This window comes from Chrysemys picta, chromosome 7, assembly GCF_011386835.1.
Source record: "Chrysemys picta bellii isolate R12L10 chromosome 7, ASM1138683v2, whole genome shotgun sequence".
Lineage (NCBI taxonomy): Eukaryota > Metazoa > Chordata > Testudines > Emydidae > Chrysemys > Chrysemys picta.
The window spans coordinates 65,173,100-65,188,827 of NC_088797.1; positions in this window are offsets into that span (position 1 = coordinate 65,173,100).

Here is a 15,728-nt window from a genome sequence, read left to right on the forward strand (position 1 = left end):
TGAATTTTCAAATGATACCGCACACAACATACTTCATACAAAGATTATTAAAATTGTGTCTGGGGTATGGACACAGGTACATTCTGTCACAGTCCTGGAAGGATCTGTACTATTCAACATATTAATAAATGGCCTGGAAAAGGGGGTGAAGAGTGAGGTGGCAAAATCTGCAGATGATACAAAATTACTCAAGACAGCTAAATCCAAAGCAGACCGTGAAGAGTTCCAAAGGGATCTCACAAAACTGGATGACTGGGCAACAAAATGGCAGATGAAATTCAATGTTGAGAAATGCAAAGTAATGCACATTGGGAAACATAATCCCAACAATATATACAAAATGATGGGGTCTAAATTAGTGGTTACCGCTCAAGAAAGAGATCTTGAAGTCATCACAGATAGTTCTCTGAAAACATCTGCAGGAGTCAAAACAGGTAACAGAATGTTAGGAACCATTAGGAAAGAGATAAGACAGATAATATTATAATGCCACTTTATAAAAGCATGGTATGCCCACACTTTGAATACTTCCTGCAGTTCTGGTCACTGTGACTCGTATCACTACCCATCTAATGTGCAAACACTTCTGTCATAATTGGTACAGCTTGCAAGATCTCTTTAATCAGCGAGCTAAACTCCTGCTGGTGAAAGCAAAGGAACTCTGTGGAGGTACTCCCATTTATACCGAATTTGGATCACTGGGCAAAATTCAGAGGTAACTAGCAGTGTAAATGTGTTACACATTAGTAAGCAAGTGTTACATTGACTTAAGGTATGTCTACACTACGGGATTACTCCGAATTTACAGAATTCGATTTTTGGCAACTGATTGTGTAAAGTTGAGTGTATGTGGCCACACTAAGCACATTAAGCACATCGGCGGTGTGCGTCCATGTACTGAGGCTAGTGTCGACTTCCGGAGCATTGCACTGTGGGTAGCTATCCCATAGCTATTCCATAGTTCCCGCAGTCGCCTCCGCCCATTGGAATTCTGGGTTGAGAGCCCAATGCCTGATGGGGCCAAAAATGTTGTCGCGGGTGGTTCTGGGTACATCCTCCCCCTCCAGCCGGGAAAGCAACGGCAGATAACCGTTTCACGCCTTTTATCCTGGGTTACCTGTACAGATGCTATACCACAGCAAGCATGGAGCCCGCTCAGCTCAACGCAGCAGTCATGAATATTGTAACCATCTTGCGCATTGAGATGAGCTTCAACTAGGATCTGGAGGGATAATCGCTTTTGGTGACAAGGTTGTTAAATCTCTGCCATTTCTCTCTCTCTTGACATTTAAATTGAGCCTGCAAGCTATGAGGGGGGAGGGGAGGGGGTTAATGGTGACCCCAAGCCACCATGAATGGGGTGAAGCCACCAATTCCACATCTATTGCCAAATAACTATCAACAGCTAAATACCTCTAGTCACTACCAAGGCTGGATTGGAAACAGCAACTCCTCTGGGATATTCAGTGGACGGTTTGTATTAAGCTTGACTTGTGTAAAATCTTTGCCAATCAATCAGCTACCTCTAATTAGAGTGCCTATTTTATAAAAACAGAGGTGCTTAAAAATCATACTATTGAATGGCATGATTTTTACCAGCTTTTGCAGTCTCTTGTACATACATATTATCATATATAAAATCCTTATGAAATCTTTTGAAATGCAGTTACTGTGCATACGGAATAGACTCCTTTCAAAGAAGAATGCATTGGCCATTCATCTTGAATTAAAAAAGCAATAAAATATTACTTTGTGTTGCTAGATTTTTCATTCATTTGAATGTGGGCTGGCCCCTCTTGATCTCAGTTGCTAACTATAAAACAAACCTTTATATCTGTGTTTAGCTCCAATGTTGGATTAATGTTAGAGCTGGAGTAGCTTGCTGCTATTTTTAGTGCACTAGCTGGATCAGGGCTACCGCAAGTATGTCTATTCAAGCTGGAAATTACACCTTCCCACTCCAGTGTAGGCATACTCTGCTTCTCTTAGGGCATGTCTTCACTGCAGAGTTAGCTTGTCTACAGAGGGAAATGACTGGCATAGTTACAGTGGATTAACTTTCCTCTACAGCTATACCAGTATAACTCCCATATGTAGACAGTCTATTCTGGAATAAAGATGAAGCAGAGTAATTTTTCCACAGTAAAGTTACTTTTATTCCAGAGTAGAATGTCCACGGGGGAGTTATGTTGGTGATTTTCCCTTTGTAGACATGCCCTTGCTTCTAACTCCCTTCCCAGCCAAACAAAAAAAGTCTCACCCAAATTTAGCAGTGTTTTAAACAAGTGGCTCTCAACCTTTCCCGACTACTGTACCCTTTCAGAAGCCTGATTTGTCTTGTGCACCCCAAGTTTCTCCTCTCTTAAAAACTACTTGCTTACAAAATCAGATATAAAAATATAAAAGTGACACAGCACACTATTACTGAAAAATTGCTTAGTTTCTCATTTTTACCATATAGTTATAAAATAAATCAATTGGAATATAAATATTGTACTTACAGTTCAGTGCATAGTATATAGAGCAGGATAACCAAGTCATTGTCTGTATGAAACTTTAGTTTGTGCTGACTTTGGTAGTGCTTTTTATGTAGCCTGCTGTAAAACTGAGCAAATATCCAGATGAGTTTATATACCCTCTGGAAAACCTCTGCATACCGCCAGGAGCACACATACCCCTGGTTGAGAGCCACTGTTTAAACCTGGGCTAACTGGCCCAATTGGGGATATGAGTTAATATAATGCTCATGTGCCACTTTGCAGTGAGGATGCAGACTAGGTCATTTGAGTGTTGATAGTCCTCCACTGCTGTCCTACAATTCCTCCTGTGTGCCCAGGACAGACAGATGACATAGGGCCTGTTATGCAGAAGGTAAGACTAGATGGTCATAATCATCCCTTCTGGCCTTTAAAATCTATGAGCATCTTAAGATCTGGAGGAGGTGTAGAATATGCATTACTCTTTGGTATTTTGCCTGTTACCCTGAATGAACCCTGGTCAAAATGTTGGATGTATGAAATGGTAGCTATGTGCAAAAATATAAGCCTGATGTTTTGCCATGATCCATTCGGCTTCTTTAAAATAATGGTAAATGTAAGAACTAAAGTTTGAAAGACAGTTATTTTATTAGAAGCTGCTATTAGAAGCTGATTAATAGATTCCTGCTAGACAACACGTGGGCATTTTCGATGAATGATGACTAGAACTTCCAGAATCCTGCCAACAGAAATATTCTTGATAAATTAAAATTACTAGAGTATTAAGCTTGTTTGTGTGTCATAGCAGCACAACACTGCACTGCAAGTTTGTAACACAGATTTGAAATCCATCCTACTGGAAAATGAATTAAGGATGCACTTACCCATAGATATTCCAGAAGTGTCGTTGGATTTAACCAAACAAAACTCTAAAACTCAGCAGGAGTTTTAGGGTTACAGTCTGTGCAATTGTCAAAAAGGATGTATCCCACTCCAACTATACTAGAATTGTTCACTTGTACCTACAACACGGTGAAAAGATGAGTAAAGCTGCAGTTGAAAGAAAACTAACAAGCAATGTTATTTGCTATAATCCTATAATGACTAGAATAGCAGCCACCGAGACAAGAACAGCCATCACAAACTTAAGCCAGAGTTTATACTTGCTAGTTTCAGTATCTTTGTACTTCTTTGTACTTCCCAGCCATTACAACAACACACTTCTTACGCGAGAGGGAAAAGAATATCATTTTGAGTGGATGAGTAGAAATTCTCCTTCCAAACCGCATTCCAACCTAATCCCCGTTACCTGAGGCGTTTGTTCTGGCCTTTTCTAGGAAGGCAGCCAATTCAACCTTTTTGCTACTTCTGAGATGAACTGTCAGAACAAGCCACAACATGTAACTGCATTTGTTAAAGAAACAGTATTTTATCAATTCCTTCAATCAAGGAGTAACCATTTTAAATTACTGGGATCTACATTTCTATATTGACCACCATCATAACAGTCTACGGCTTGTCTACAGCAGTGGTTTTAAAACTTTTTTTCTGGGGATCCAATTAAAGAAAATTGTTGATGCTCGCGACCCAACGGAGCCGGGGATAAGGTGTTTGGGCATAGGAGGGGCTCAGGGATGGGGCAGAGGGTTGGGGTGCGGGGGTGAGGGCTGTGGGGTGGGGCCAGGAATGAGGGGTTCAGGGTACAGGAGGGGGCTCTGGGCTGGGGTAGGGGTTGGGGTGCAGGAGGGGGTCAGGGCTCTGGGCTTGGGGTGCAGGCTCTGGGCTGGGGGCCAGGGATGAGATGTTTAGGTGCAGGAAGGTGTTCTGGATTTGGAGGGGGACTCAGGGCTGGGGCAGGGGGTTGGGGTGCGGGAGGGGGTCAGGGCTCTGGGTTGGGGGTGTAGGCTCTGAGGTGGGGCTGGGGATGAGGGGTTGGGGTGCAGGAAGGGGTTCCAGGTTTGGGAGGGCTCGAGGCTGGGGCAGGGGATTGGGGCGTAGGGTTGGGGCACAGACTTACCTCCAGCGGCTCCCGGTTAGCAGCACAGCTGGCGTGCAGAGGCGGGCTTCCCACCTGTCCTGGCACCGCGGACCATGCTGCGCCCCAGAAGCAGCCAGCAGCAGGCCTGGCTCCTAGGCAGAGGCACGCGACTCTCGCCCGCAGGCACCGCCCCCTGCCCCCCAGTTTCCATTGGTCAGTTCCCAGTGCTCGGGGCGGGAGGCGGAGCCCTGTGCCCCCTGCCTAGAAGCTGGACCCACTGTTGTCCGCTTCCAGGGCGCAGCGCGGTGTCGGAGCAGGTAGCACTAGCCTGCCTTAGCTGGGCAGCACTGCTGATGGGACTTTTAACGTCTGGTCGGCAGTGCTGACCAGAGCGACCCAGTGACTGACATGCCACGACCCAGTACTGGGTTGCGACCCGAAGTTTGAAAAACGCTGGTCTACACTACACAGCCTTTGCTGGTATAGCTATGCTGGCAGAGCCCCCCAGTGGAGAGACAGAATAAATCAACAGGAGTTCTGCTGGAATAGTTATACTGCCTTCTTGAATGGCATTAGCTAAGCCAACAGAAGCGCTCCTTTTGTCAGCATAGTTGCATCTACACAGGTGTTTTGCCAGCATACCTATGTTGGCTAGCGGGTGTGGGGGTTTTTTACACTCCTAGTCAACATAGCTATGACAGCAAAACTTTGTAGTGTAAACTAAGCCTCAGTCAATAGTATGTGCATTAGAAGGTTTAAAAAACTCTTATTCCAGACCGCATGACATCTGTTACACTGACACAGCCCACTTCAAAACTGGAGTTAAATTGGATCAAGCCACACTCCATTGTGGAAATGTGCAGCTGCATATTAGCTGTAGGTGCTGATTCGTACAGCATAATTCTTAGCATCGGAACCTGGTGCAGATACTTAAAATTTTGTTTGGGAGAAAGGGGACTGCTAGGTCCCAGTCCCATGTGGTAATAAGCACAGCCTGACCCCTGGGGTGTGGAGATGGACTTTGCAGGAAGTCCTCCTGCTTATATGTAGAAAGGCCCAGAGCAGACTCGGCAATCAGAGTGGGAGGGTTTCCCCTTCCAGAAGCCATGGCCCTGGTTGACCGAACTGAAGGGTTTTTGAATTGCTAGCTCTAAGACTCTGCAGGGTGGGGGAAGGGAGCTGGTGGTGGTTAGCGGTGGTAACCAGGAGGGAAAGGCTCTCAAGGAGGCTGGCCACAGGTTTTGGTAGAGTCAGATGGCAGCTGTAACTGTGGGTGAGCAGCCTCTTTTCTGTTGTTGTGAAGCTGGTCCCAGGACCTTTCCAGAGGCATAAGACAGCTGTAAACAATAATAACTAATTTGTTCTTCATCCTGGACATGATCTCCTCATATCTGATTTCTCTAGCACCGCTTCCAGTCATTGAACCCGGAACTCCCCTTGGTCAGCGTCCACGCGAACATCCGTGGTCCCTAACCTTACCCTGGGGCAAAAGCAAAATAACAGCACCAGCCAGCTCACTGACCTCCACCTCCACCCTTCAGCTACGGCCTGTGGGACACTCTGGGGACCATTCTGGTCATTCCTGAGTTGTGGGATTTTGAGTAATGAAAGGAGGAAGTGTTTAATTATTGCTGGGTTTTTGGCCCACAAAAGCTTATGCTCTAATAAATTTGTTAGTCTCTAAGGTGGCACAAGTACTCCTGTTCTTTTTGCGGCTACAGACTAACACGGCTGCTACTCTGAAACCTGTCATTTAATTTGTTTCCCTGATTCCCCTGCTTTTTTCCTTTTGTCCCTGTTTCCTGCCATTTTTTTTTCTCTCTCTCTTTCAGCCCTGCCTTTCTGGAAATAAAACATTATTTATTCTTATCTGTTGGTCCTTGATTTCCTGTACTTATAAACTGTATTGTCCTAGTGGTCACTTTCTTGGAGTGCCCAGGCCTGTGAGTCACTGTGTTACTTCCTGCCTCAGCAAGACCAAGACTTGCTGGTGCTAAACTGGGAGTCAACCACCTGAAACTCCCAGTCTCTTAGCCACCCAAACAATCTCCTTAGCATTCTGCCTGCCTTTACTTTGCCTTGCAGGTTAACGTTTGGTGTTGTTCCTGAGCAACTCTGAACAGTCGTCCAGTCTCTGTCACTGCACACTCACAGTAACTACCAGGTTCGCTAATCCCACGGGAACAGTATACTCATAGCTTGACTGGTACAACTCAGAATCAGGTCCTTTATACCACCCCACCATGGAGTTATAGGAAAACAATCATAAGTTTACTGAAAAAGATTAAGATTTAAGAGATACTGAGTAAGGATAACAATGGAAACAAATTATTACATATAAATGTAAGTATAACACGCTTCTTAGATCAGAGGGGTAGCCGTGTTAGTCTGAATCTGTAAAAAGCAACAGAGGGTCCTGTGGCTTCTGTTAGTCTTAAAGGTGCCACAGGACCCTCTGTTGCTTTTTATGCTTCTTAGAGTCTAAACTTAACTTTAACAGGCTAAAATCCTTGGCTAAAGCAGTTTCCTCACATAAAGCTTTCTTGCAGCATTTCCAGCCATGACAAGCCCTGATGTAGGTCCGGGGAACCTTATCTTAGTTCCGCAAGGTGCTAAGCACCCTCAACATCTCCTGATTTCAATGGGAGTGTTTATCGCAAGAACATACAACATCTTGCAGGACTATGCATCTGGCAGGATCAAGCTCCAAGACAAGTGTCATATCTATAAAGGGAAGGGTAACAGCTCTCCTGTGTACAGTACTATAAAATCCCTCCTGGCCAGAGACTCCAAAATCGTTTTACCTGTAAAGGGTTAAGAAGCTCAGGTAACCTGGCTGACACCTGACCCAAAGAACCAATAAGGGGACAAGATACTTTCAAATCTTGGGGGGGAGGCTTTTGTTTGTGCTCTTTGTTTTGGGGGTTGTTCGCTCTTGGGACTGAGAGGGACCAGGCATCAATCCAGGTTCTCCAAATCTTTCTGAACAAGTCTCTCATATTTCAAACTTGTAAGTAAACAGCCAGGCAAGGCGTGTTAGTTTATCTTTGTTTTCTCAACTTGTAAATGTACCTTTTACTAGGGTGTTTACCTCTGTTTGCTGTAACTTTGAACCTAAGGCTAAAGGGGGGTCCTCTGAGCTCTTTAAGTTTGATTACCCTGTAAAGTTATTTTCCATCCTGATTTTACAGAGATGATTTTTACCTTTTTCTTTAATTAAACGCCTTCTTTTAACCTGATTGATTTTCCTTGGTTTTAGATCCAAGGGGGTTGGATCTTGATCCACCAGGAGTTGGTGGAAGGGAGGAGGGGGGATGGTTAATTTCTCCTTGTTTTAAGATCCAAGGGGTTTGGATCTGTATTCACCAGGGAATTGGTGAAGATTCTCTCAAGGCTACCCAGGGAAGGGAATTAGCATCGAGGGTGGTGGCAGCGGACCAGATCTAAGCTGGTAGTTAAGTTTTCATGCAGGCCCCCACATCTGTACCCTAAAGTTCAGAGTGGGGAAGCAGCCTTGACAACAAGGGACTAGAAATCCATTTGGCAGAGGCAATCGTATTGTATGCTACTATGATGCAGATCACCTCAGTAAGTAAAACACATGGAGGCTTATTCAGCTATGATGGAATTTCACTGGAGTTGTATTACGGATTCATTTAGCCCATGGAGTTTGTCTGAGGCAGGTGATCCTCTTACAACTTCTTGGAAAAACTTTAGACAAGTGAAAAGTCTGAAACTTCTGAGACCAACTTTATGGCTTCTGCTTGACGAAGTAAATTCTATAATCATCTCCCTGGGTGGAGTGCTGTGATACACCATACTTTGTTCTGATACAATACTTGGTAGCCTGATTTAAGGGTGATGTACACCTCTACCCTGATATAACGCTGTCCTTGGGAGCCAAAAAATCTTACCGCTTTATAAGTGAAACCGTGTTATATCGAATTTGCTTTGATCCACCAGAGCGCACAGCCCCGCCCCCCCCGGAGTGCTGCTTTACCGCTTTATATCCGAATTCGTGGTATATCAGGTCGCATTATATCGGGGTAGAGGTGTATTTAAGGCACCCCCAGAAGCTTACAATCAACAGCACTCCTCTGGCACCACACAATTCAGTGAGGCCTCTCTCATGTGTAACTCTGCATATGTAAGTGTTTTCAAGATCAGGACGTAAATCTTCAAAGGTCACATGTCTCCCTTCAATTTTTGTTATACACCCGCTATTTTTCACACAATGCCAGGGACTTAAACCTATTGATTAAAAGGAAATGTTTTGAACTGGAATCATAACCACCACCTTCTCTGATCTGTGTGCAGGTTTCTTTAGAGTCTCTAGTCTAGGGCAGGGGTCTCAAACTCAAATGACCACGAGGGTCGCATGAGGACTAGTGCATTGGCCCGAGGGCCGCATCACTGACACCCACCCCTTGCTGCCCCTGGTCCCGCCCCCACTCCACCCCTTCCATGAGGCCCCTCCCCTGCCCTGCCTCTTCCCGCCCCTTCCCTGCCCCCATTCCAACCCCTTCCCCGAAGTCCTCACCCCAACTCTGCCCCCAGGGGGTGCAGGAGGGATGCAGGGTGTGATGGGGGCTCAGGGCAGGGAGTTGGGGTGAGGGGTGCAGGAGGTGTGCAGGGTACGGCAGGGGGCTCAGGGCAGGGAATTGGGGTGAGGGGTGTAGGAGGGGTGAGGGGTGTGGCAGGGGTTTGGGGTGCAGGTTGTGGCAGGGGCTCAGGGCAGGGAGTTGGGGTGCAGGAGGGTGTGGGATGTGGCAGGGGGCTCTGGACAGGGGGTTGGGGTGCGGGGTGCAGGCTCCGGCCCAGCGCCGCTTACCTAGAGCAGCTCCGGGGTGGCAGCACCACACACTGTGGCCAGGGCAGGCTCCCAGGAAGCAGCCGGAGTCCCAAGGGGGGGAAGGGGGGAGGAGAACGGCACCATGTGCTGTTCTTGCTCCTCCAGGTACCTCCCCCAAAGCTCCCATTGGCCGCAGTTCCCCATTCCCGGCCAATGGGAGCTGCGGGAGGCAGTGCCTGGAAGTGAGAGCACGGAGCCCTCTACTCCCCCCCACCACCCGGGGCTGCAGGGACATAGTTCCAGCTGCTTCAGGGAGCGGTGCGGGACTCGCGGCGCCACCGGGTAGACAGAGGGGCACACGGGGAGCTTGGTGGGCCGCATGAAAGAACCCTGCGGGCCGTGTGTTTGAGACCCCTGGTCTAGGGGTTGTGTATAGACTTCCCCAGATGTATAAGACATCCACAGCAACACAGCTGAATCAAATAAAAATGCGAGAGATGACCTGAAAAGCCTAATTTTTCTCCTCAGAATACCATGGGATTTGGGGAGAGCCCTTCCTAACTCCCTTAGATTCCAGTGCCTCAACCCTGCAAACACTGACGCACATATGTAACTCTACTCCTGGGAATAGTCTCATCAAAACCAATAGAACTCACACGAGTAAAATTACATTCCTCGGTGTTTGTAGGGCTAGGGCCAAGGTGCCCTAGTAGTCTTTCAGGTGGAAACCACTAGCTAGTAGGAGAATAAGTGTAGTAACTGGGTGGGCAGCTGGGATGAATATAGTTAAGTGAAAGCCATTCATTCAAATACTATTCCATGTAGGGGAGCTGCCTCAAAATTAACCCTTTACAGGCCCTTAGCATAGTACAAAGTAGGGGCAAGGCTTGCTGAAGTTTCAACCCCTTTAAAGCAGCACCCTGCAGAGGCATGTAGTAGGGAAAAGGAAGTGTTAACCCTCCCATCATAATCAGTGATCCTACCAAACAGAAAATGCTGCCCTCCCCCACATGCTAGGAAGTTTATGAAGGCCTTGCCTCAGTAGGCTAGAAGACTATTTCTCCTTCTGTGGCCCATCTCTATATAGCCTTTCAGTGGTCTCAGTCCCAAAAGTGTACTCATGCCACACTTTTCCTCATTTGTTAACTGGGGACATATTCTAGTACCTTGCTCTTAAATGTTAGTTTCACCTCAATTAGAGGCTATTAGCAACTCTAACTGCTATCCCACATGCATTTGGATCCATTAGCATTGAAAATAAATACCTTATAAATAGTATCCAAAAATATAATAGAAAAAATAGTAACAGATGATGAGATGTGGTCTAAACACAAGACTGGAAGTCTGGAAATCCCAACTTCCAGTCCTGCCTTTTATAACAATCCTCTTTGCGGCCTTGGGGAAGCTACTTAAGTTCTCTTCTTCAGTTTTCGCTGACTGTAAAATGGGAATACTATTATCTCAAGAAGGTGATGTGAGGATTAATTAGTGAATGTCTGTAAAGCCCTGAGTATGATTAGTGCTGCATAGAATTCAAATAGAAATGAGAGACAGAAAAACACCAACAATACAGCAGGAGTTAATATTTGTATTCATGTTTACTGACTACCATTTCAGGTGCAAACTGCTATACACATATTTTACATCACTCAGATTCATTACTCCATTTCAGTGAATTAGGGAAACTGGGCTCTTTATCTGAACCAACTTTCCTATGAGCCTTAGATTTGCAAGGGCAGTTATATTTTTATTAACAGTCAGTATTTGAACAATCTTAGATTGTGCTTTTATCAGAACCTCTTACTCCTTTTTAAAGCAGAAAACTCAAAATACCCCTCCCCGTAAAAGGCTCTACAATAGCTCCTCCTACAAGGGATAAAGTCCCACCAATTTAGCCACCCTAAAGCCTTAGTAAAACAGACTAGTGCAGGAGACAAAGCATAGCAGTGTTTACCTATGTTAGACCAGGACTTATTCCCTGAGGCACAGGGAAAAACCTCAAGGGAGATGGAAACCCCACCAAAAAGAAAAAAGAAAAAGAAGAGAAAGGATTCATCAAGCAAAGAAAAGCACAAAAGTAAAAGTAAGTACAAGCTCATTCATGTGTCCTAGGTTGGCTACTGTCCCCTTCCCTTAAGTTCCTAAGCTCTCTCTCGCAATGGAATTTTCCCCTGGCCCCTTTTATTTTCTTATTGTTTGTGAAAGACTAAGGAGCTTTGGGATTGACTTTATATGTGTGAATAATTGGGATCCTGCAGCCACCACCAGCAGTGATGCTGCCCTTTATAAAGCCTAGTATAAGCAGAGGGAGTCCAGCTGCCTTCGACCCAATGATCCTATAGTGCTAAGGGCACCTATGCTTCCTTCAGCTCAGGTTGCCTATACAATTTCAAAGTGCTTCAGGACTCCCTTAACACTGGTGACTCCTGCAGCCATTCTGGCTCCCCAGCTGGAATCCCTGAACCATCTTTCTCCTGGTCCCATGAATACCACCCACTGGCGCTATTGTGAGCACAGCCTTTCCCTACATGTGCATTGATGCAAGTTTATTTAAACTGGTGCAATGCCCTGTGTGGACATTCTGCTTTAGTTTTAGGAGTGACTTTTTTTGGTTTAATTTAATCCTGCTTCTAATTGATTTAAACAAAAATGAAAGAAGCCTGGATTAAACTGAAATAGGAATGGATACTTTTGCACCAGTTTCATGAAATTGGTTTAAAATCACAGTTAATTAAACTGGGACAATTCAGCGTGTCCTTAGCAGAGTTCTGGCAGTTTGAGTACCCTAGCTGTTATGCTTGGCTTTCTTTTTAGTTTGCCCTCAACTCTGCATTTCCTGGGTTTCTACCACTCAGTAAGTGGTATCTGCAAAGTTCTTACGTTTTTTAGCCTTAAATTATTGATATGTATGTTCAGCCCTATCTCCAGCTTAGCCAAGCTGTTTAGAGGAAATACATATGAATTCTACCCACTTGCTTTCTTTTTCTTTAATGGGCAAGTACCTCACTTTTAATATTTTTCAAGATCATCATGGTATGGGTCAATAGAGTTTTTCCAAGAGCTGGTAAATTTGCATGACAACTTTACAATCACTCTCAACCAACCCCATGCACTGACATCAGACACAAGCATTCTGACGGAGACTGGTGCCTGGATCCATACAAAGTTGTGTTAGTTAAGAAATATGGGCTGGAGGAGCTGGCTGAATGGTGCAGACAGTGGAGGAAAGCCAATTTAGAGAGAAGGGAATGGGGAGGGGTGGTTGTGACAACGGCTAAGATCTCGAGAAGACAGTGTTATGAAGGCATAGGAAGTTACCTACCAAAGTAACTTTGTTTTCCAAATACATCATCTCTGCAGATCCACAGTGACCCTCCCTCCACAATACTTTGAAGGCTTAAGGCAGGGGTTCTCAAACTGGGGGTTGGGACCCCTCAGGGTGTCACGAGGTTATTACATGGGGGGTCACGAGCTGTCAGCCTCCACCCCAAACACCGCTTTTCCTCCAACATTTATAATGGTGTTAAATATATAAACAAGTGCTTTTAATTTATAAGGGGGGTTGCACTCAGAAGCTTGCTATGTGAAAGGGATCACCAGTACAATAGTTTGAGAACTACTGGCTTAAGGGATGTGTCTGTAGCTAAAGAGGAACTGAGGGATGGATGCATGGTTTTTATACCCTTAATAGAATGCTGACTCAAAGGGGAAGCGGGTGCAGTCTGAAAGAACAGTGATTCACCACCATTTCCTATGGGTGGGGCAGTTATTTCTTGCAGTCTCTAATTTCTAAAAATAAAACCAAATCATATCTAAAACTTTTTTTAAAAATACCTGATTTCAGGTAGGTGGATTAGAGGTTTGTTCATAATGGCTGACTGTTTCTTTAAGTAGTGGACTTGTGGCTTTAAATAATGGACTATTATACAATTTATGCCACAATCCATTTTGTATTTAACAAGACATCTATTCATTTCTAATGAATATTCCAAAACATTGATTTCCTCCTCCCATCCCTCTATCTCTCTCTCTCCCCAATTGTTGTTCACTCCTTTGGTCTGTGTATTTGGTATTCACTCACTAATACATTGTCTCCTGTAACATGCTCATCTTCTTTATTTAAATGTATTAGCGTATTGGGTCCTCCAGCATGAATGTATTTATGCTGGACCTGAAAACTGTATTCAGCTGTTCAACTCTGCACATCATTTATGGATACCAAACAAGAATATATTGGACCCGGCTCCTAAATGGCTTTCTTTTCCATAATCCAGAATATTACTTTAGTGCCATATATTCTGATAAATTATGAACCACTGTATCATATAATAGTGAATTCATTATACTCTCTTGTGGGACCTCATTTTGTGTCCCAAATAAATTAAAAAGGAAATACTATTAGAGGGGACTAGGAACCTTAGAACCAGCTGTGCCATACAGATTGTTCCTTGGCCCAGCACAAATATTGTACTGGTGACTAAGCAATTTCTGCTGTGGGGTTTGTCATAGGGCATGATTGACTGCTGCAGAACAGTCATGTGACACTCAGTCTAGCTTTGCTTTCCGTTCTTAGAAAGGGATCTCTTCTGTGGTCAGATGAGCACTGTAAAAAGAGAAGTTTTCTGGCTATTGGTGCCGGTGACCTGACTGATTAGACCACAGTATTCAGGAGCACTAGTTGTAGGGGAGGAATCCTAGTCAATATGTATTCTAGAAACAATTAAAGGACAGGTGCTTTGTTATTTTTGTGTTCACACATTATGTATAGGGTGCCCACATTTTCAAAGTGGAAAAGCCAGGACCACAGTAGCAGGGAAGTAGGGAAGCACGGGATGGTTTTGGTGGGGTGTCAGGGCTAGGGAGGTGTGCACAAAAAGGCTTTGGAAACTGTGGTGGGGAGAATTTGTGCACCAAGGACAGGGGAAATGAAAGGGTGGCAATGACCAGGTGTGGGGTGAGAGTAGTGCAATCCTTGAGGCACATGGCAGTTTCATTTGCTTAGCTGCCTGGTGGTACCTTTATGTTGCTACCACATGCAGGAATTAGGAAAACAGCATAAAACGCAGTGGCTTTTTTATGTATGTAGTAAATTGGAAACAAGGACAGACCCTGAAACCGAGTGCAACTATTTCCTGTTTTTCAGAGACAAGTAGCCAATTTGATCATATACCCTTCCAATAATAGCACCATAATGGCACAATTACCTTTATTCCCATCGCCCCAAACTGCACAGCAGGGGGCTGGATGCTGACTTCATTTGATTCTTTATTTAAATAGGAATACGTTTGTCACCATGAATGTCTTAAACTTACATCATATGGACCTATGGTCTATAGCATGCCAGACACAGCAAAGGACTCTTGTTTTGGTTAGTTAAAACTGACTCTAGATTCCCTACTCAGGGCTGGTCTACACTACAAAGTTAGGTTGTTCTAGGTATGTAGCTCAGGGGAGTGAAAAAATTCACTCCAGAGAAGTTGCCCTAAGCCCCAGTATGGATCCCACTAATTGACAGAAGAATTCTTCCATTGACCTAGCTACCGCCTCTCGGATATGAATTTACTACAGTGACAAAAGAACCCCTTCCATCTCCGTAGTGTCTATACTACAGCAGCACCATTTCTAGTGTATAACAGTATTTTGAATGGGGATTATTTCCCCAATATGGATATTTGCGGAGTGTGGGCAGGCATCTCTTGCATTTTTCATGCGCCCTCTGACGTTTTCTCCACCATGCATACAATCAACTCTGAACCAGTCATGTTGAGTACAACCCTCACATCACACCCACACTTTCCACCAGATGATGAAGTCTTCTGCTATGTCTTTACGGCTGCAGTATTGCAAACTGGCTTATCAGAAACAAAGGAGCTGGAGACTAAGGCTAGGTATACACTAGCTTACACTGGCTCAGCTGTACCGATGCACCTGCACCACGGTAAGATCTATGCTGATTGGAGAGAGCTGTGCAGTCGACATAATTAATCCACTCCCAACGAGCGGCAGTAGCTATATCAGTGGGAGAAGCGCTGCGCACACACTAGCACTTATGTCGCTCGGGGGTGGAATATTCACACCCCTGAGCAACATAAGTGGTAGTGTAGACAGCCTTAGATAAGTGTGGATTTAAAAAAAAATGCATCCCCAACAGTACCTCAAATATTGGGGACACAACAGGGCAGATGCATGCTTTCAAAGGCCTGTGTCTTATTTCTCCTGGCCCTTATTCTGGGAAGCCTTGCAGCTGTGATGCACATTAGCAAGGGTTGTTCAATTACCCCCACCTCACCCCCAAATTCTCATTTCTACCAAAAACGGTTTCCTCATCCCAGGAGCGTGAGAGAGGAGATGGGGATATGATCTCACAGTATTCAATATCTATTCCCACCTACAGCCCTCCTTCTCCTCTCCCCCCAAGCATCTCCTCCTGCCCCCTTCTGCGAGTATCCCCGCAGTGGCCCCCTTCTCTGCCCCAGCCTCA